The sequence below is a fragment of the Hippopotamus amphibius genome, chromosome 15 (assembly GCF_030028045.1).
Source record: "Hippopotamus amphibius kiboko isolate mHipAmp2 chromosome 15, mHipAmp2.hap2, whole genome shotgun sequence".
NCBI classification, from domain to species: domain Eukaryota; kingdom Metazoa; phylum Chordata; class Mammalia; order Artiodactyla; family Hippopotamidae; genus Hippopotamus; species Hippopotamus amphibius.
In genome coordinates, this window is record NC_080200.1 from 9433055 (window position 1) to 9454136 (window position 21082).

The following is a 21082-nucleotide window of genomic DNA, read 5'->3' on the forward strand; positions in this document are numbered from 1 at the left end:
TATTTCCTTTCCCATGTTGGGGAAGTTTTCCACTAGAACCTCTTCAACTCTTTTCTCAGACCCTTTCTTGTTTTCTTCTTCTTCTGGGATGCCTATAATTCGAATGTTGGTACTTTTAAGGTTATCACTGAGGTCTCTGAGACTGTCTTCTAGTCTTTTTATTTTTTTATCTTTTTCCTGCTCTGTGGCGTTTATTTCTTCCATTCTATCTTCCAACTCACTTATTCGTTCTTCTGCCTCAGTCATTCTGCTGGTTATAGCATCTAGAGTATTTTTAATTTCAGTTATTTTGTTATCCATTGCTGTTTGTTTTTCTGAGTTCTTATGAACTGTTTCTTGTACTTTCTCTAATTTGTTATCGAGATTTTGTATCATTTTGACTATCATTACTCTAAATTCTTTTTCAGGCATTTTTCCTATTTCCTCCTCATTTATTTGGTCTTGTGGGTTTTTTTCCTGCTCCTTTGCCTGCATGGTGTTTCTTTGTTTCCTCATGGTTGTCCAAGCTTTTGGGGTTGCTTGTCCTGGTGATAGAGGTGTTTATAGAAGACTGTCCAAGCCTCAGACTAATGTTCAAGTATTGGATTAGACGAATATTCAGTCTAGGAAACACATACATGTATAAGACACACAATTATTGAATCCGTTAGGACATAAGGCTCTAGAAAGACCTGACAGAACACCAGTGTGCTATCAGATATTCAGAGAGAAACCCAGCAGAAATTGACAACTGAAACAGAACAAATCAGAGACAAAAGCAAAAGCAAACAAACAACAAATAACACCCTACACATACAAACATCAATCCAGGGAGATTTTGTAAGCTAGGATCAAATACAGAAATGAGCTGGAGTACCACCAGAGAGAATGGAGATTCTCAGAATGTAATTAGACAACTGTACTAAGAACTAAGATAAAGACAAAAGCCTAATATTAATACCAAGGCAGTGCATCATCTGGAGAATAGAGCAAGGAGTCTGAGCAGACCGATAGTGTTGCTTATAAGTATGTTAAGATAAAATACACTTAAAATGGCTGGAAGAAAGGGGAACAGAAGAGCGTAATGTGGTTGGAAATATGCAAAGAAAAAGAAAGGAATAGAAGTGTCTAAAAGAAAGGGATGAAAGGAAAGTATGAAAGATATTTTGTCTGTACTACCAAAAACTTAGCTAGATATAGAAGTATTTTAAAAGGCAAAAAAAAAAAAAAAAAAAAAAAAAAAAGAGTAAAAAATATCCTTATACAATTATGTTGTAAAACTTGTAGATCCCTTAGGGTTAAGATCGTATTTAATAAATCAAAAAAAAAAAAAAAGAGAAAGGAAAAAAAAAAATCCAGAACTGATCCCCGAATGGACCAGTTCAATAGGTATTGATACTACTATTTCTGTTTCCTTAGCGTCTCAGCTGTAAGTGTCCTTTTCCTTGCCTTGGGTTTTTTTTTTTTTTTGCATTATTCTGTGACCAGCAGAGGTTCCTTTATTGTTCGTCTGTAAGCCTCGGTGTGTGGGGAGGGAGAGGGTGCAATAGTGGCTCCTTCTCCTGGGAGGGAGTGAGCAGTGGCGCACTGTTGCTTCAGTCAGGCTTGGAGGTGCCTGCTGCAGAGGGCGCTGGTGGCTCAGGCGTACACAGAAAGTCTTAGAGTTGGGCCTCTCTCGGGGTTTTTTCTTTTTGATGCTGGTTTTTTTTTTTTTTCTCTCGGCAGCCTCCCTGCTGCTGGCGTTGCAAGGAATTTTAATCTAGCCCCGCCCGAGCGCCTGAGGGTGCTTGTTATCCCTGAGCGCCTTATGTGGCCCTGCAGGGCGTCTCTCCGCTGCCTGTTGCAGAGGCGCAGAAAGAGAGAGAGAGGCTATGCGCGCGGCTCCTCCCCCCCGCCCGGGAGCCTGCAGCCTCCAGCCGCCATCATGGCCGGGCAGCTCTCAGGGATCGGCACTCCTCTCCGCGGACCTCCTCCCTCCTGTCCTCTCGGTCCGTCACCCCACCAGCAACAATGTTTCTCCCCCTGAACCAGCTCTCCGGTTCCCACGCTCCTGCTCCTGGACCCTCCGTTCAGCCGCGGATCGATGTCTCGGTCCAGGAACGCTGAACTGCGCTGCGGACCCTCCGTATGTTTCTCACTCCCTCCCGTCTGCCACAGCTCTGCCGCTTCACCCTCTTTGAGCCCTCGTAGATGCCTCCCTACCGGCTATGTCAGGTTCTCCGCAGCCCTTTCCGGTGTCCAAGGCCGTCTGCTGGTGTTCAGCTGGTTCTCTGTGGGAATGACTGTGTCCTTCCGTGCATTCCCAATGCATCTGTGGAGAGGGATGCACTCCACATCTCTCTACTTCGCCGCCATCTTTTTCTCCATAACCAGCTTTTAAAAAATTTTCCCTAAGCAGAATACTATCCATGTTGCCTCTGAATGTGCTTATTTACCATAACATTTTGGGTAAGTCTCTTTGGGGAATACATAGAATTATTGATACTTAAAACATTTTCCTGATGCACATTATTACAATAAGGAAAGACAACATTTCCTTCAGTTCACAAATTTATATTTATATAAATTAACTTAAATTTAACATAAAATATACCTTTCACATATATTGTAAATGTGATAATGTATCATTTATGTTTTCTTAAATATAAATAAATATTTTACATTATATAGATTATATTTTCTTTTATTTTTTTTTTATTTTTTAACCCACTTTTGGTTAAGTATTTCTTTTTTTTTCTTCTTTTTTTTCAAATTTTAAATTTTATTTATTTATTTATTTATTTATTATTATTTTGGGGGTACACCAACTTCAATCATCTGTTTTTATACACATATCCCCGTATTCCCTCCCTTCCTTGACTTCCCTCCACCTCGAGTCCACCCCACCCTCCCCGCCCCAGTCCTCTAAGGCATTTTCCATCCTCGAGTTGGACTCCCCTTGTTATAAAACAACTTCCCACTCACTATCTATTTTACAGTTGGTAGTATATATATGTCTGTGCTACTCTCTCACTTCGTCTCAGCTTCTCCTTTACCACCCGCCCCCTCCCAAACCTCGAGTTCTCCAGTCCATTCTCTACACCTGCGTCCTTGTTCTTGTCACTGAGTTCATCAGTACCATTTTTAGATTCCGTATCTGTGAGTTAGAATACAATATTTGTCCTTCTCTTTCTGACTTACTTCACTCTGTATGACAGACTCTAGGTCTATACACCTCATGACATATAGCTCCATCTCATCCCTTTTTATAGCTGAATAATATTCCATTGTATATATATGTCACATCTTCTTTATCCATTCATTTGTTGATGGGCATTTCGGTTGCTTCCATGTCCTGGCTATTGTAAATAGGGCTGAAATAAACATTATGGTACAAGTTTCTTTTGAAATTATGGTTTTCTTTGGGTATATGCCCAGGAGTGGGATTACTGGATCATATGGTAATTCTATTTGTAGTTTTTTAAGGAACCTCCAAACTGTTTTCCATAGTGGCTGTACCAACTTACAGTCCCACCAACAGTGCAGGAGAGTTCCCTTTTCTCCACACCCTCTCCAACATTTGTTGTTTCCAGATTTTGTGATGATGGCCATTCTGACCAGTGTGAGGCGATACCTCATTGTGGCTTTGACTTGCATTTCTCTGATGATGAGTGATGTGGAGCATCTTTTCATGTGTTTGTTGGCCATCTGTATGTCTTCTTTGGAGAAATGTCTATTTAGGTCTTCCGCCCATTTGTGGATTGGGTTATTTGCTTTTTTGGTATTAAGCTGCATGAGCTGCTTGTATATTTTGGAGGTTAATCCTTTGTCCTTTGTTTCATAGGCAACTGTTTTTTCCCATTCTGAGGGTTGCCTTTTAGTCTTGTTTACGGTTTCTTTCACTGTTGAAAAGCTTTTAAGTTTCATGAGGTCCCATGTGTTTATTCCTGACTTTATTTCCATGATTCTAGGAGGTGGGTCCAAAAGGATCTTGCTTTGATGGATGCCATAGAGTGTTCTTCCTATGTTTTCTTCTAGGAGTTTTATACTGTCTGGCCTTACATGTAGGTGTTGAATCCATTTGGAGTTTATTTTTGTGTATGGTGTTAGGAAGTGTTCTAATTTCATTCTTTTACACGTGGCTGTCCAATTTTCCCAGCACCACTTATTGAAGAGGCTGTCTTTTTTCCATTGTATATTCATGCCTCCTTTGTCAAAGATAAAGTGCCCATATGTGTTTGGGCTTACTTCTGAGTTGCCTATTCTATTCCATTGATCTTCCTTCGTATTTTTGTGCCAGTACCATACTGTCTTGATCACTATGGCCTTGTAGTATAGTGTGAAGTAAGGAAGCCTGATTCCACCAACTCCATTTTTCCTTCTCAAGATTGCTTTGGCTATTCGGGGTCTTTTGCGTTTCCATATAAATCGTAAGATTTCTTGCTCTAGTTCTGTGAAAAATGCCATTGGTAATTTGATCAGGATTGCATTGAATCTGTAAATGGCTTTGGGTAGTACAGACATTTTCACTATGTTGATTCTTCCAATCCAGGAACGTGGTATGTCCCCCCATCTGTTTGTGTTGTCTTTGATTTCTTTCATCAATGTCTTAAAGTTTTCTGCATACAGATCTTTTGCCTCCTTAGGCAGGTTTATTCCTAGATATTTTACTCTTTTGGTTGCAATGGTGAATGGGAGAGTTTCCTTAATTTCTCTTTCTGCTCTTCCATTGTTCGTGTATAGGAATGCAAGAGATTTCTGTGCATTAATTTTGTATCCTGCTACTTTACTGAACTCATCAAGTAGTGCTAGCAGTTTTCTGGTAGAGTCTTTAGGGTTTTCTCTATATAGTATCATGTCATCTGCAAAGAGTGACAATTTTACTTCTTCTTTTCCAATTTGGATTCCTTTGATTTCTTTTACTTCTCTGATTGCTGTGGCTAACACTTCCAAAACTATGTTGAGTAATAATGGTGAGAGTGGACATCCTTGTCTTGTTCCTGTTCTTAGAGGGAATTCTTCCAGGTTTTCCCCATTGAGAACGATGTTGGCTTTTGGTTTTTCATATATGGCTTTTATTATGTTGAGGTAATTTCCTTCTATGCCCATTTTCTGGAGAACTTTTATCATAAATGGATGTTGCACTTTGTCAAAAGCTTTCTCTGCATCTATTGAAATGATCATATGGTTTTTATCCTTCAATTTGTTGAGATGATGTATCACGTTGATTGATTTGCGTATATTGAAGAATCCTTGCATCCCAGGGATAAACCCCACTTGATCATGGTGTATGATCTTTTTAATGTGCTGTTGGAGTCTGTTAGCTAGTATTTTGTTGAGGATTTTTGCATCTGTATTCATCAGTGATATTTGTCTGTAGTTTTCTTTTTCTGTGACATCTTTGCCTGGTTTGGGTATCAGGGTGATGGTAGCCTCGTAGAATGAGTTTTGGAGTGCTCCGCCTTCTGCAATATTTTGGAAGAGTTTGAGAAGGATAGGTGTTAGCTCTTCTCGAAATGTTTGATAGAATTCACCTGTGAACCCATCTGGTCCTGGGCTTTTGTGTGCTGGGAGATTTTTAATCACAGTCTCAATTTCCGTACTTGTGATTGGTCTGTTCATGGTTTCTATTTCTTCCTGGTTCAGTCTTGGAAGATTGTATTTTTCTAAGAATGTATCCATTTCTTCCAGGTTATCCAATTGATTGGCATACATTGCTTGTAGTAGTCTCTCATGATGTTTTGTATTTCTGAGGTGTCCGTTGTGACTTCTCCTTTTTCATTTCTAATTCTGTTGATTTGCATCTTCTCCCTTTTTTTCTTGATGAGTCTGGCTAATGGTTTATCAATTTTGTTAATCTTCTCAAAGAACCAGCTTTTAGTTTTATTTATTTTTGCTATGGTTTCCTTCCTTTCTTTTTCATTTATTTCTGCTCTGATCTTTACGATTTCTTTCCTTCTGCTCACTTTGGGGTTTCTTTGTTCTTCTTTCTCTAGTTGTTTGAGGTGTAAGGTTAGGTTGTTTATTCGATCATTTTCTTCTTTCTTAAGGTAGGACTGGATTGCTATAAACTTCCCTCTTAGAACTGCTTTTGCTGCGTCCCATAGGTATTAGGCTGTTGTATTTTCATTGTCGTTTGTTTCTAGATATTTTTTAATTTTCCCTTTGATTTCTTTAGTGATTTCTTGGTTGTTTAAGAGTGAATTGTTTAGCCTCCATGTGTTTGTATTTTTTGCAGTATTTTTTTTCTTATAATTAATATGTAGTTTCATGGCATTGTGGTCTGAGAAGATGCTTGATATGATTTGAATTTTCTTGAATTTGCTGAGGTTTGATTTGTGACCCAAGATGTGATCTATCCTGGAAAATGTTCCGTGTGCACTTGAGAAGAAAGTGTAGTCTGTCGTTTTTGGATGGAATGTCCTATAAATATCAATTAAGTCGAGATGGTCTAATGTGTCATTTAAAGCTTGTGTGTCTTTATTTATTTTCTGTTTGGATGATCTGTCCATTGATGTAAGTGGGGTGTTCAAGTCTTCCACTATTATTGTGTTACTGTCGATGTCCCCTCTTATAGCTGTTAGCATTTGCCTTATGTATTGAGGTGCTCTTATGTTGGGGGCATAGATATTTACCATTGTGATATGTTCTTCTTGGATGGATCCATTGATCATTAGGTAGTGTCCTTCCTTGTCTCTTGTAATAGTCTTTACTTTCAAGTCTAATTTGTCTGATATGAGTATTGCTACTCCAGCTTTCTTTTGACTTCCATTTGCATGGAATATCTTTCTCCATCCCTTGACTTTCAGTCTATATGTATCCCTTGGTCTGAAGTGGGTTTCTTGTAGGCAGCATATAGAAGGGCCCTGTTTTTGTATCCATTCTTCCAGTCTGTGTCTTTTGGTTGGAGCATTGAATCCAGTTACATTTAAAGTGATTATTGACATGTGTGTTCCAATTACCATTTTCTTAATTGCTTTGGGTTTGTATTTGTAGGTGTTTTCCTTTTCTTGTGTATCCTACTTAGAGAAGTTCCTTTAGCACTTGTTGTAAGGCTGGTTTGGTGGTGCTGAATTCTCTTAACTTTTGCTTGTCTGGAAAGCTTTTGATTTCTCCCTCAAATCTGAATGAGATTCTTGCTGGGTAGAGTATTCTTGGCTGTAGGTTTCTCTCTTTCAGGACTTTCAGTATATCCTGCCATTCCCTTCTGGCCTGCAGAGTTTCTGTAGAAAGGTCAGCTGTTATCCTGATGGGTTTTCCCTTATATGTTATTTGTTGCTTTTCTCTTGCTGCTTTTAATATTTTTTCTTTGTGTTTAATTGTCATTAGTTTGATTAATATGTGTCTTGGTGTATTTCTCCTTGGGTTTATTCTGTATGGGACTCTCTGTGCTTCTTGGACTTGGTTAATTATTTCCTTTCCCATGTTGGGGAAGTTTTCCACTAGAACCTCTTCAACTCTTTTCTCAGACCCTTTCTTGTTTTCTTCTTCTTCTGGGATGCCTATAATTCGAATGTTGGTACACTTAATGTTATCACTGAGGTCTCTGAGACTGGCTCCTATTCTTTTTATTCTTTTTTCTTTTTCCTGCTCTGCGGCATTTATTTCCCCCATTCTATCTTCCAACTCACTTATTCGTTCTTCTGCCTCAGTCATTCTGCTGGTTAGAGCATCTAGAGTATTTTTAATTTCCGTTATTTTGTTATCCATTGCTGTTTGTTTTTCTGAGTTCTTATGAACTGTTTCTTGTACTTTCTCTATTTTGTTATTGAGATTTTGTATCATTTTGACTATCATTACTCTGAATTCTTTTTCAGGCATTTTTCCTATTTCCTCCTCATTTATTTGGTCTTGTGGGTTTTTTTCCTGCTCCTTTGCCTGCATGGTGTTTCTTTGTTTCCTCATGGTCGTCCAAATTTTTGGGGTTGCTTGTCCTGGCGATAGAGGTGTTTATACAAGACTGTCCAAACCTCAGAGTAATGTCTAAGTATTGGATTAAACAAACATTAAGTCTAGGAAACACATACATGTATAAGACACACAATTACTGAATCCGTTAGGACATAAGGCTCTAGAAAGACCTGATAGAACCCCAGTGTGCTATCAGATATTCAAAGAGAAACACAACAGAAATTGACAACTGAAACAGAACAAATCAGAGACAAAATCAAAAGCAAACAAACAAACAAACAACACCTTACACATACAAACATTAATCCAGGGAGATTTTGTAAGCTAGGATCAAATATGGAAAAGAGCCAGAGTACCATCAGAGAGAATGGAGATTCTCAGAATGAAATTAGACAATTGTACTAAGAACTAAGATAAAGACAGGAACCTAATATTAAATACCAGGGCTGTGTATCATCTGGAGAATAGAGCAAGGAGTCTGAGCAGATTGATAGTGTTGCTTATAAGTATGTTAAGATAAAATAAACTTAAAATGGCTGTAAGGAAGGGGAACAGAAGAGTGTAGTGTGGTTGGAAATATGCAAATAAAAAGAAAGGAATAGAAATGTATAAAAGATAGGGATGAAAGGAAAGTATGAGAGATATATTGTCTATACTACCAAAAACTTAGCTAAATATAGAAGTATATAAAAAGGCAAAAAAAAAAAAAGAAGGATAAAAAATATAATTAAAAGATTTTGTTATTATGTTGTAAAACTTGTAGATCCCTTAGGGCTAAGATCGTATTTAATAAAGAAAAAAAAAAAAAGAGAGAAAAAGAAAAAAACAAAAAAATCCAGAACTGATCCCAGAATGGACCAGTTCAATAGGAATTTATACTAATATTTCTGTTTCCTTAGAGTCTCAGCTCTAAGTGTGCTTCTACTTGCCTTGGGTTTTTTTTGCATTATTCTGTGACCAGCAGAGGTTCCTTTATTGTTCGACTGTAAGCATAGGTGTGTGGGGAGGGAGAGGGTACAATAGTGGCTCCTTCCCCTGGGAGTGAGTGAGCAGTGGTGCACTGTTTCAGTCGGGCTTGGAGGTGCCTGTTGCAGAGGGACACCGGTGGCTCAGGTGTAAACAGAATGTCTTAGAGTTGGGCCTCTCTTGGGTTTTTGTTGTTGTTGTTGTTGTTTTTTTCTCGGCAGCCTCCCTGCTGCCGCTGTTCCAAGGGTTTTAATCTAGCCCCGCCTGAGTGCCTGAGGGTGCTTGTTATCCCTGAGCGCCTTAGGTGGCCCATGGGGTGTCTCTCCAGTGCCTGTTGCAGAGGCACCGAAAGAGAGAGAGAGGCTATGCGCACTGCTTCTTCCCCTTGCCAGTGAGCCTGCAGCCTCCAGCCTCCATCATGGCTGGGCAGCTCTCAGGGGCAGGCACTGCTCGCTGCAGACCTCTTTCCTCCTGTCCTCTCAGTCCGTCACCTTACTGGCAACAATGTTTCTCACCCTGAACCAGCTCTCCGGTTCCCACGCTCCTGCTCCCAGACCCTGTGTTCAGCTGTGGATCAACGTCTCGGTCCGGGGATGCTAAGCTGTGCTGCAGACCCTCCGTATGTTTCTCACTCCCTCCCATCTGCCACAGCTCCGCCGCTTCACCCTCTTTGAGCCATTGTAGATGCCTCACTACCGGTTATGTCAGGCTCCTTGCGGTCCTTTCTGGTGTCCGAGGCCATCTGCTGGTGTTCAGCTGGTTCTCTGTGGAAATTATTTCTTCCTTCGGTGCATTCCCAATGCATCTGTGGAGACGGATGCATTCCACATCCCTCTACTTTGCCGCCATCCTTTTTTCCCCTACAATATATTTTTATTTATATCTGTTTCTGCTTACAACAATCCTAAGAAAATTTTTGTACCTTGCTCTGTATCATACAAATGGGAATGTCTACATAATATGTGAGTAGCAACTGCTTGTTCAAGTTCTAACAGTTGGTCCATAATTGGTTTTACTAATATTAAATGACTTTTTTTAATGCAAAAATCATTTTCTGCCAACTGCATCCTCTTTCATTAAGATATCTTCTGAAAAGATCCTTGAAGTCTGTCTTATGATAATTTCATAATAGCTGTACATGACATTTTCATCTTGTATAGGAAGTCTTCTCAATTTTGGATTACAAGACTGGACTGCAAAATGCATGACTGTTCATAGAAAACCACACAATCCTCCATGTTAGAGCCATTATGGCCCCCGTAAATGATGCCTCATTTAAGGAGGAAACAATTCTTTCCTTTCCTTTTACCTCTGGGACCAAAGTAGGTTTGAAAGGAAACACATTACTGTAAAAGTGACTGAGAACTGGTGTAGGAATAAGCAGATCAACAACTGAGTCTTGAGTCTTTCACCCTGTATTATTGGAGTGTTTGCAAATCTCTTAGCCTCTCTGTGCTTCTGTTCCCTCACACACCTCTAGAACATATGTGACACCTAAGGGAAATTTAGAAGTTAATAAAATTTGGTCATTTTATAAAGAATTTGAATCATTTTCAATAGCATGTTTATTAATAAAATACAATCCCTTCAATTTAATGACCTTTAATGGATTAGGTGGCAGAGAGATCAAACAATTTCCTGTCTCAGAGCTGGAGCAGGGATGACATGAAATCCTAAATGTGTCTCAGCCCACGCATTAAGATATACTACTCCCTTATTTTCTGCCTCTTTTCCCCATATAAATGAAAATTTCTTCAGTGACTTTTCAATGTTTGAATCCTGCACATGTTATTAAATGGAAAATAATAGGTCCCGTATAGAGTCCATGACATAGACAGAAATGAGTGCTATTTTATCTTATCTCTAGTCCTATGGGATATTCTGAAAAGAATGAAAACACTGGCATGAATGGTCCCCTGGTGGAAGCCATATTGCCCACACTTTGTTTCCATGAAAAAAAAAAAAAGGTTTTATTTGATAGTGAACTCTCTTTTCTTTATTCTCTCTGCCTCCTCTGTGCCATCAAGGAATAGGTTCTGGGAAATCAGAATTAAATGAACCTCAGTCATTTCTCTTCACCTATGAAGAATGTACTTATATAAATAAAAATATATTGTTCTGTCAGGGATGTATGGAAACAATAACATCAGATCAACAGATATTTAAATCTGATAACATGAGAATCAGCCTTATCATTCTTAGTAACAAAATATCAAAAATGTACACTGCCCTTTCTTTATACATACATCACATAGTTATCGCATAGAGGGTGACCATTATTTGTTTCATCCTAATTCAGCGGGTTTGTTTCAGTGAGGGATCAACTCAGTTGACAATCCCAAGTCTCACAGATTCTAAGAAATTTCCCCATAACACACTAAGAAGTAGTGGGGCGTACAGGATTCAAAATTATGTTGTCAGTCTCTGAGTCCCATGTCCTAAATTTCACTGTTTCCAGACTTGCTGAAAGTTTTCAGCAGAAGTAGAGAGATATAACAACAGATATATCTGAGGTATATTATTTTTAAACTGTTTTCATTTTCCTGCGTAGAAATGGACCCAAGACTGATTTTGTGTCTCCTTTCATGATTGAGTCAGATGATCATAGCTGCAGAGGAGAAAGTGCACAGGTGAAGTGAAATCCAGGAACACAGAAAGTCAACAGAAAGTCAACAGAAAGATCTACCCTGAAATACTAGGTGCCAATTATTTCTATGGCCTGAACTGTAATCTCAGACATTCTTCCTATAGTTAACTCAGCAAGTGCTACCTACTGCTGTCCACTGCATGCTCCAGAAAACTCCAAAGGGAAGAGCACAGTGAGCAGGGAGTCTCTGGCAGGACTGACAGGGAGGTGATATGACTGTTTGGGTGGCAGGTGTTGGGGGGGACTGTCCAGATGCCATGTGTCTGGAGTGAGTGTGCCCAGACTGACTGTCTTCAAACTTGACTTTAACACTTTCTAACTCATGAACTGGTTCATTTGATACCTAAAATGTGGTGCAGCTTTCCTTTTATTAAAATAATGATAATGCATGCACTCATAATTTGGAAGAGATTATGAAGATGTAATCAAACAAGAAACATAAAACACATACCTCAGAGTCTTATCAAAGCCAATCCCAGGGCTTCTATTCTAACAACTGGAGAGCGCATCCCACCCAAACAGGCCTATGATAGCCACAGAGCAAAGAGGGGGCCCCACCCAATAGCCAGTGCAGGTTCTGGTTATAACACCCATCACACCCCTTAACAAAGCGGTAACAGAATACTCTGAATAAGACACAGCAAGCATCCATACAAATAACAGCCCTCACCAAAAATCCTGAACTCACACAGTCTACACAAAAACACTCCCATGTAAAAACTGCCTTTCAAGACCATAGTAAATAACTGTTCCTTTTGCATTTGTAGAGATGGAGAAATTTAAGTAAAATGAAAAATGAGAGCAACCTCTTTATTAAAAATCTTCTCAATTAAAAGAACAAGAGAAATTTCCAGAAAGAACAATAAAACAGTCCTCACCAGTCTGCGAGACCCTGAGTTCAAAAAGGAGGTGATAAAAATGCTAAAGGAATGAAGAGTGGTGATCAATAGAAACACAGGTCACTGAAACAAGGAACTAGAAACCATAAAAAGGAACCAATCGAAATTAGACAACTCAACTGCAGAGATAAAAACCAAGCTAAAAGCAATGAAGAGAAGACATGCAGAAGAATGGATAAGTAGTCTGGAAGATAGAATAATGGAAATCACTCAATCAGAACAGCAGACAGAAAAACAAAACCAACCAAACAAAAAAACCTGTAAAAGCAACACATGAGATCTATGGGATAATATAAAGCATGCCAACCTACACATACCATAGGTGTTCCAGAAGGAGAAGAAAGAGAGAAAAGGATCAAAAATGTATTTGAAGAAATTATGGCTGAAATCCTAAACCTAAGGAAGGAAAGAGATATCCAGGTACAGGAAACCCAGAGGGTCCTAAAAAGATGAACCCAAAGAGACCCACACTAAGGCATATGGTAATTAAAATGGCAAAAGTTAAAGGTAAAGAGAGGATTCTGAAAGTAACAAGAGAAAAACAAAGAGTCAGCTACAAGGGAACCTCCAAAAGGCTACCAGCTGATTTCTCACTAGAAACTTTGCAGGCCAGAAGGGAGAGGCATGATGTATTTAAAGCCCTGAAAGGGAAAAACCTACATCCTAGGATACTCTACCCAGTAAGATTAGCATTTAGAATAGAAGGAGAAACTAAGAATTTTGCAGACAAGCAAAACCTGAAAGAATACAACAATACTAAACCTACAAAAATATCAAAATATTGAAAGGTCTTCTCTAAATAGAAAAGAAAGAAGAATGTATAGAAAAAAGAAAAAAACACAATAAGAAAGGAAAATACATAAAAGGATTAAAGATCACATACATAAGTGAGTACATGAATTAAAAAAAATCAAAAAAATTTGTAAAAGTGTTTGTAACTATAATTACAGCAAAAAAATACACATGAAGATGTAAAATAGGACATGAAAATCACAAAACATGGGGGAGGGGAATAAAAAAGTAGCTATATTAGAATATGCTTGAATTTATATGTCTAAAGCAAGTACATAAAATTTCAGCTTAACATACTTGAAACTCAGGGTAACCACACAACAAAAACAAAAAATAGATTCATAAAAACTAAAAAAGAAGGAACTCAAACATAATACAAAAGAAAATCATCAAAGCATGAGAGGAAAAACAAAGAGAACAAAGGAACAAAGAGGAAATACTAGAAATATTGGAAAACAAGTTTTGAATTAGTAATAAATACACACTTATCAATAATTACTTTAAATGTCAATGGAACAACTGCTCCAATCAAAAGATAAAGAGTGGGAGATTGGATTAAAAAACAAGAACCTATAGTATGCTGCCTATAGAGATTTATGTTAGAGGGAAATATACACATAGATTGAACATGAGGGGATGTAGAAAGATATTGCATGCAAATGGATGACAATAAAGTGGGGGTTGCAATACTCATATCAGGCAATAAAGACTTTAAAAAAAGTACATAAAGAAAGACAAAGAAAGACACTATACAATAATGCAGGGATTGATATAAGAAGAGGATATTGTACTCATTAACATATATGCACCCAATAGGGGTGGATGCTATGTATAAAATAGATAACTAATGAGAACCTAATGTATAGCTCAGGGAGCTCTAGTTTGTGCTCTCTGGTGACCTAACTGGGAAGGAAATCCAACAAGGAGCAGATATATGTATATATATAACTGATTCACTTTCTAGAATGTAGAAAGCAACACAACATTGTAAAGCAAGTATATTCCAATGAAAATTAAATATAAAAAGATAAAACAAAGACAGAAGATTCAAGCAGTATCAGCAGTATTTTGTTCTGTGAGACTGAAAACCACAGCCACAGAAAGAGAGAGAAAATGAAAAGGCAGAGGATTTTGTACCAGATGAAGGGACAAGATAAAACCCCAGAAAAACAACTAAATGAAGTAGAGATAGGCAGTCTTCCAGAAAAAGAATTCAGAATAGTGATGGTGAAGGTGATCCAGGACTTTGAAAAAAGACTAGATGCAAAGATAAAAAAGATGCAAGAAAAGTTTAAAAAAGACCTAGAAGAATTAAAGAACAAACAGAGATAAGCAACACAATAACTGAAATGACAAAGACGCTAGAAGGAACCAAGAGCAGATTAACTGAGGCAGAAGGGTGAATACGTGACCTGGAAGACAGAATGGTGAAAATCACTGATGCAAAAAAGAATAAAGGAAAAAGAATGAAAAGGAATGAAGACAGCCTAAGAGACCTCTGGGACAACATTAAATGCACCAACATTTGCATCAAGAAATAAGAAAAATGCCAAATAAACAATGTAACCTTACACCTAAAGAAACTAGAGAAAGAAGAGCAAGCAAAACCCAAAGTTAGTAGAAGGAGAGAAATCATAAATATCAGAGCAGAAATAAATGAAATAGAAAACAATAGAAAATTCAATAAAACTAAAAGTTGTTTCTTTGAGAAGATAAATAAAATTGATAAACCTCTAGTAAGACTCATCAAGAAAAAGAGGGAGAGGACTCAAATCAATAGAATTAGAAAGGAAACAGGAGAAGTTACAACAGACACCACAGGAAAAAAACACCATAAGAAAATACTACAAGAAACTATATGCCAATAAAATGGACAACATGGAAGAAATGGACAAATTCTTGGAAAGGTATAACCTTCCAACACTGAATCAGGAAGAAATAGAAAACATGAACAGACCAATCACAAGTAATGAAATTGAAACTGTGATTTAAAATCTTCCAAAAAGAAACAAAAATCCAGGACAAGATGGCTTCATAGGTGAATTCTATCAAACATTTAGAGAAGAGCTAACACCCATCCTTCTCAAACTCTTGCAAAAAATTTTGGAGGAAGGAATACTCCCAAATTCATTCTATGAGGCCACCATCACCCTGATACCAAAACCAGACACAGATACTACAAAAAAAAGAAAATTACAGACCAATATCACTGATGAATTTAGATGCAAAAATCCTCAACAAAATACTAGCAAATAGAATCCAACAATACAATAAAAGGATCATACAACATGATCAAGTGGGGTTTATCCCTGGAGTGCAAGGATTCTTCAATATACACAAATCAATCAATGTGATACACCATATTAACAAATTGAAAAATAAAAACCACATGATCATCTCAACTGATGAAGAAAAAGTTTTTGACAATATTCAACACCCATTTATGATAAAAGCTCTCCAGAAGGTGTGCATAGAGGGCACTTACCTCACATAATAAAGACCAAATATGACACCCCCATGGCAAACATTATTCTCAATGGTGAAAAAATGAAAGCATTCCCTCTAAGATCAGGAACCAAGACAAGGATGTCCACTCTCTCCACTACTATTCAACAGAATTTTGTAAGTCCTTGCCACAGCAATCAGAAAAGAAAAAGAAATAAAAGGAATCCAAATTGAAAAAGAAGTCAAACTGTCACAGTTCACAGGTGATATGATACCTTACATAGAAAATCCTAAAGATGCCACCAGAAAACTACTAGAGCTAATCAATGAATTTGGTACAGTTGCAGAATACAAAATTATCACACAGAAATCTCTTGCATTTCTATACACTAACAATGAAAGATCAGAAAGAGAAATTAAGGAAGCAATCCCATTCACCATTGCAACAAAAAGAATAAAATACCTAGGAATAAACCTAACTAAGGAGGTAACAGACCTGTACTCAGAAAACTATAAGACACTAAATGAAAGAAATCAAAGATGATACAAACAGATGAAGAGATATACCATGTTCTTGGACTGGAAGAATCAACATTGTGAAAATGGCTATACTAACGATAGAAATCTACATATTCAATGCAGTCCCTATCAAATTACCAATGGCCTTTTTTACAGAACTGGAACAAAAATTCCTCAAATTTGTATGGAGACACAAGATACCCTGAATAGACAAAGCAATCTTGAGGGAAAAAACTGGAGCTGGAGGAATCAGACTCCCTGACTTCAGACTATACTACAAAGCTATAGTAATCAAGACAATATGATACTGGCACAAAAACAGAAATATAGGTCAATGGGCCAGGATTGAAAGCCTAGAGATAAACATGGTCAACTAAACTATGACAAGGGGGGCAAGGATATACAATGGAGAAAAGGCAGCCACTTCAATAAGTGAGGCTGGGAAAGCTGGACAGCTACATGTAAATGAATGAAAGTAGAATACTTTCACATCATACACAAAAATAAACTCAAAATGAATTAAATAACTTTAATGTATTTTAATACCTAAATGTAAGGCCAGACACTACAAAACTCCTAGAGGAAAACATAGGAAGAACACTCCTTGACATATATCACAGCAATAACTTTTTTTGACCCATCTCATAGAGTAATGGAAATAAAAACAAAAATAAATAATTGGGACCTAATGAAACTTCAAAGCTTCTGCACAGCAAAGGAAACTATAAGCAAGACAAAAAGAAAAGCCTCAGAATGGGAGAAAATATTGGCAAACGAATCAACAAAGGATTAATCTCCAAAATATATAAACAGTTCATTCAGCTCAATACCAAAAAAACAAACAACCCAATGAAAAAATGGGCAGAAGACCTAAATAGGCATTTCTCCACATGACATACAGATGCCCAAGAGGCACATGAAAAGCTGCACCACATCGCTAATTATTAGAGAAATGCAAATCAAAACTACAATGATGTATCTCCTCACAGCAGTTAAAATGGGCATCATCAGAAAATCAATAAACAGTAAATGCTGGAGAGGGTGTGGAGAAAAGGGAATTCTCTTGCACTGTTGGTGGGAATGTAAATTAATACAGCCACCATGGAGAACAGTATGGACATTCCTTGAAAAACTATAAATAGAGCTACCATATGACCCAGCAATCCCACTACTGGGCATATACCCAGAGAACACCATAATACAAAAAGACACATGCACTCCAATGTTCATTTCAGGACTATTTACAATAGCCAAGACATGGAAGCAACCTAAATGTCCACCAACAGATGAATGGTTAAAGAAGATGTGGTACATATATACAATGGAATATTACTCAGTTGTAAAAAGGAATGAAATTGGGACATTTGTAGAGACATGGATGGACCTAGAGACTGTCATACAGAGTGAAGTGAGTCAGAAAGAGAAAAACAAATATCGTATATTAACACACATATGCAGAATATAGAAAATTGGTACAAATCAACCAGTTTGCAAGGCAGAAATAGAGACACAGATGTAGAGAACAAACATGTGGACACCAAGTGGAGAAAGCAGGGTGGGGCGGTTAGGGGGAACAGAATTGGAAGAGGGGATTGCCATATACACATTATTAATAAGAAAAAAATCAAATTGTATACTTTAAATATATGCAGTTAATTGTATGTCAATTGTATCTCCATAAAAACTCTTAAATAGAAAAAAAAAAATCCTAATAGACATAAAGGGAGAAATTGACAGGTATACACGCATACTAGGAGACTTTAGCACCCAACTGATGTCAAAGGATAGATCTTATAGACAGAATATTGATAAGGCAGCAGATCACTTAAATGACACAATAGAATGTTGGGTATTAATAGATATCTACAGAACACAACATTAAAAAATATACTTTCTTTATAACTGCACATGGAATATTCTGTACAATTGACTGTATACTAGGACACAAAAAATAATATCAGGGAGTCAAGATGGCAGCGTGGGAAGATGCAGCGATCACATCTCCCCACAAATAGAACAGTTACCAGAGGCCAGTGGGGACCTGAGGCCCAAGCAGGCTGCAGGAACCCCACAGCAACCAGCTTGTGGGATCTTGATACACAAGTCCAGTGTCAGGCCTGTGCTCCTGAGGTGGGAGCTCTGAGTCCAAAACATCGGACTAACAGAGAAACCCAGTTCCCAGGGAATATTCTTTACCATGAGGTCTCCCAGAGGTTCTCAACTTAAAACCAAGACCCAGCAGGAACACAATCCTGCCCATCCAAAGTGGGGGGAAAATGAGATGACAAAAAAAGTCACAGATGAAGGAATAAGGTAAAAATACACAAGAACAAATAAATGGAGAGGGAACTGGAAAATTGCCTAAAAAAGAATTCTGAGTAATGATAATAAAGATGATCCAAAATCTCAATAACAAAATAAAGAAAATACAAGAAACAGTTCATAAGGACTCAGAAGAACTAAAGAGCAAACAAACAGTAATAGATAAAATAACTGAAATTAAAAATACTCTAGATGGTATAAACAGAAGAATAACTGAGGCAGAAGAACAAATAAGTGAGTTGGAAGATAGAATGGGGGCAATAACTGCCACAGAGCAGGAAAAAGAAAAAAGAATAAAAAGAATGGAAGACAATCTTAGAGAGCTTGGTGACAACATTAAGCACAATATTTGAATTACAGGCATCCCAAAAGAAGAAGAAAAAAAGAAAGGGTCTGAGAAAATAGTTCAAGAGGTTCTAGTGGAAAACTTCCCCAACATGGGAAAGGAAATAATTCACCAAGTCCAAGAAGCACAGAGAGTCCCATACAGAATAAACCCAAGGAGAAATACACTAAGACACATATTAATCAAACTAACGACAATTAAACACAAAGAAAAAATATTAAAAGCAGCAAGAGAAAAGAAACAAATAACATATTAGGGAAAACCCATAAGGATAACAGCTGATCTTTCTGCAGAAACTCTGCAGGCCAGAAGGGAATGGCAGGATATACTGAAAGTCCTGAGAGAGAAAAACCTACAGCCAAGAATACTCTACCTAGCAAGAATTTCATTCAGATTCGAAGGAGAAATCAAAAGCTTTACAGACAAGCAAAAGTTAAGAGAATTCAGCACCACCAAACCAGCCTTACAACAAGTGCTAAAGGAACTTTTCTAAGCAGGAAACAAAAGAGAATGAAAAGACCTACAAATACAAACCCAAAACAATTAAGAAAATGGTAATAGGAACATACATGTCAATAATCACCTTAAATGTAAATGGATTAAATGCTCCAACCAAAAGACACAGACTGGCTGAATGGATACAAAAACAAGACCCTTCTATATGCTGCCTACAAGAAACCCACTTCAGACCAAGGGACACATATATACTGAGAGTAAGGGGATGGAAAAAGATACCCCATGCAAATGGAAGCCAAAAGAAAGCTGGAGTAGCAATACCCATATCAGACAAATTAGACATTAAAGACTATTACAAGAGACAAGGAAAGACACTACATAATGATCAAAAGATCAGTCCAAGAAGAAAATATAACAATTGTAAATATCTATGCACCCAACATAGGAGCACCTCAATACATAAGGCAAATGCTAACAGCCATAAAAGGGGAAGTTGACAGTAACACAATAATACTAGGAGACTTGAACACCCCACTTACATCAACGGACAGATCATCCAAACAGAAAATAAATAACGTCACAGAAGCTTTAAATGACACATTAGACCATCTCGACTTAATTGATATTTATAGGACATTCTATCCAAAAACTACAGAATACACTTTCTTCTCAAGTGCACATGGAACATTTTCCAGGATAGATCACATCTTGGGTCAAAAATCAAGCCTTAGTAAATTCAAAAAAATTGAAATCGTATCAAGCATTTTCTCTGACCACAATGCCATGAGACTAGATATCAATTACAGGAAAAAATTGTAAAAAATACAACCACATGGAAACTAAACAATATGCTATTTAACAACCAAGAAATCACTAAAGAAATCAAAGAGGAAATCAAAAAATACCTAGAAACAAATGACAATGAAAACACAATGACCCAAAACTTATGGGACCCAGCAAAAGCAGTCCTAAGAGGGAAGTTTATAGCAATACAGTCCTACATCAAGAAACAAGAAAAATATTGAATAAACAACCTAACCTTACACCTAAAACAACTAGAGAAAGAAGAACAAAAAAACCCCAAAGTGAGCAGAAGGAAAGAAATCATAAAGATCAGATGATAAAAAAAAAAAAAAAAGAAATGAAGGAAACAATAGCAAAGATCAATAAAACTAAAAGCTGGTTCTTTTAGAAGATAAACAAAATTGATAAACCATTAGTCAAACTTAGTAAAAAAAAGGGAGAAGATGCATATCAACAGAATTAGAAATGAAAAAGGAGAAGTAGCAATGGACACCACAGAAATGCAAAAGATCGTGAGAGATTACTACAAACAACTATAGGCCAATAAATTGGATAACCTGGAAGAAATGGATAAATTCTTAGAAAAATACAATTTTCCAAGACTGAACCAGGAAGAAATAGAAACTATGAACAGACCAATCACAAGTATGGAAATTGAGACTGTTATTAAAAATCTCCCAACAAACAAAAGCCCAGGGCCAGATGGCTTCACAGGCAAATTCTATCAAACATTTAGAGAAGAGCTAACAACTACCCTTCTCAAACTCTTCCAAATTATAGCAGAAGGAAGAACACTCCCAAACTCATTCTACAAGGCCAACATCACCCTGATACCAAAACCAGGCAAAGATGTCACAAAAAAAGAAAATTACAGGCCAATATCCCTGATGAATATAGATGCAAAAATCCTCAACAAAAATTTACCATTGCAACAAAAAGAATAAAATACCTAGGAATAAATCTGCCTATGGGGGCAAAAGACCTGTATGCAAAAAACTATAAGACACTGATGAAAGA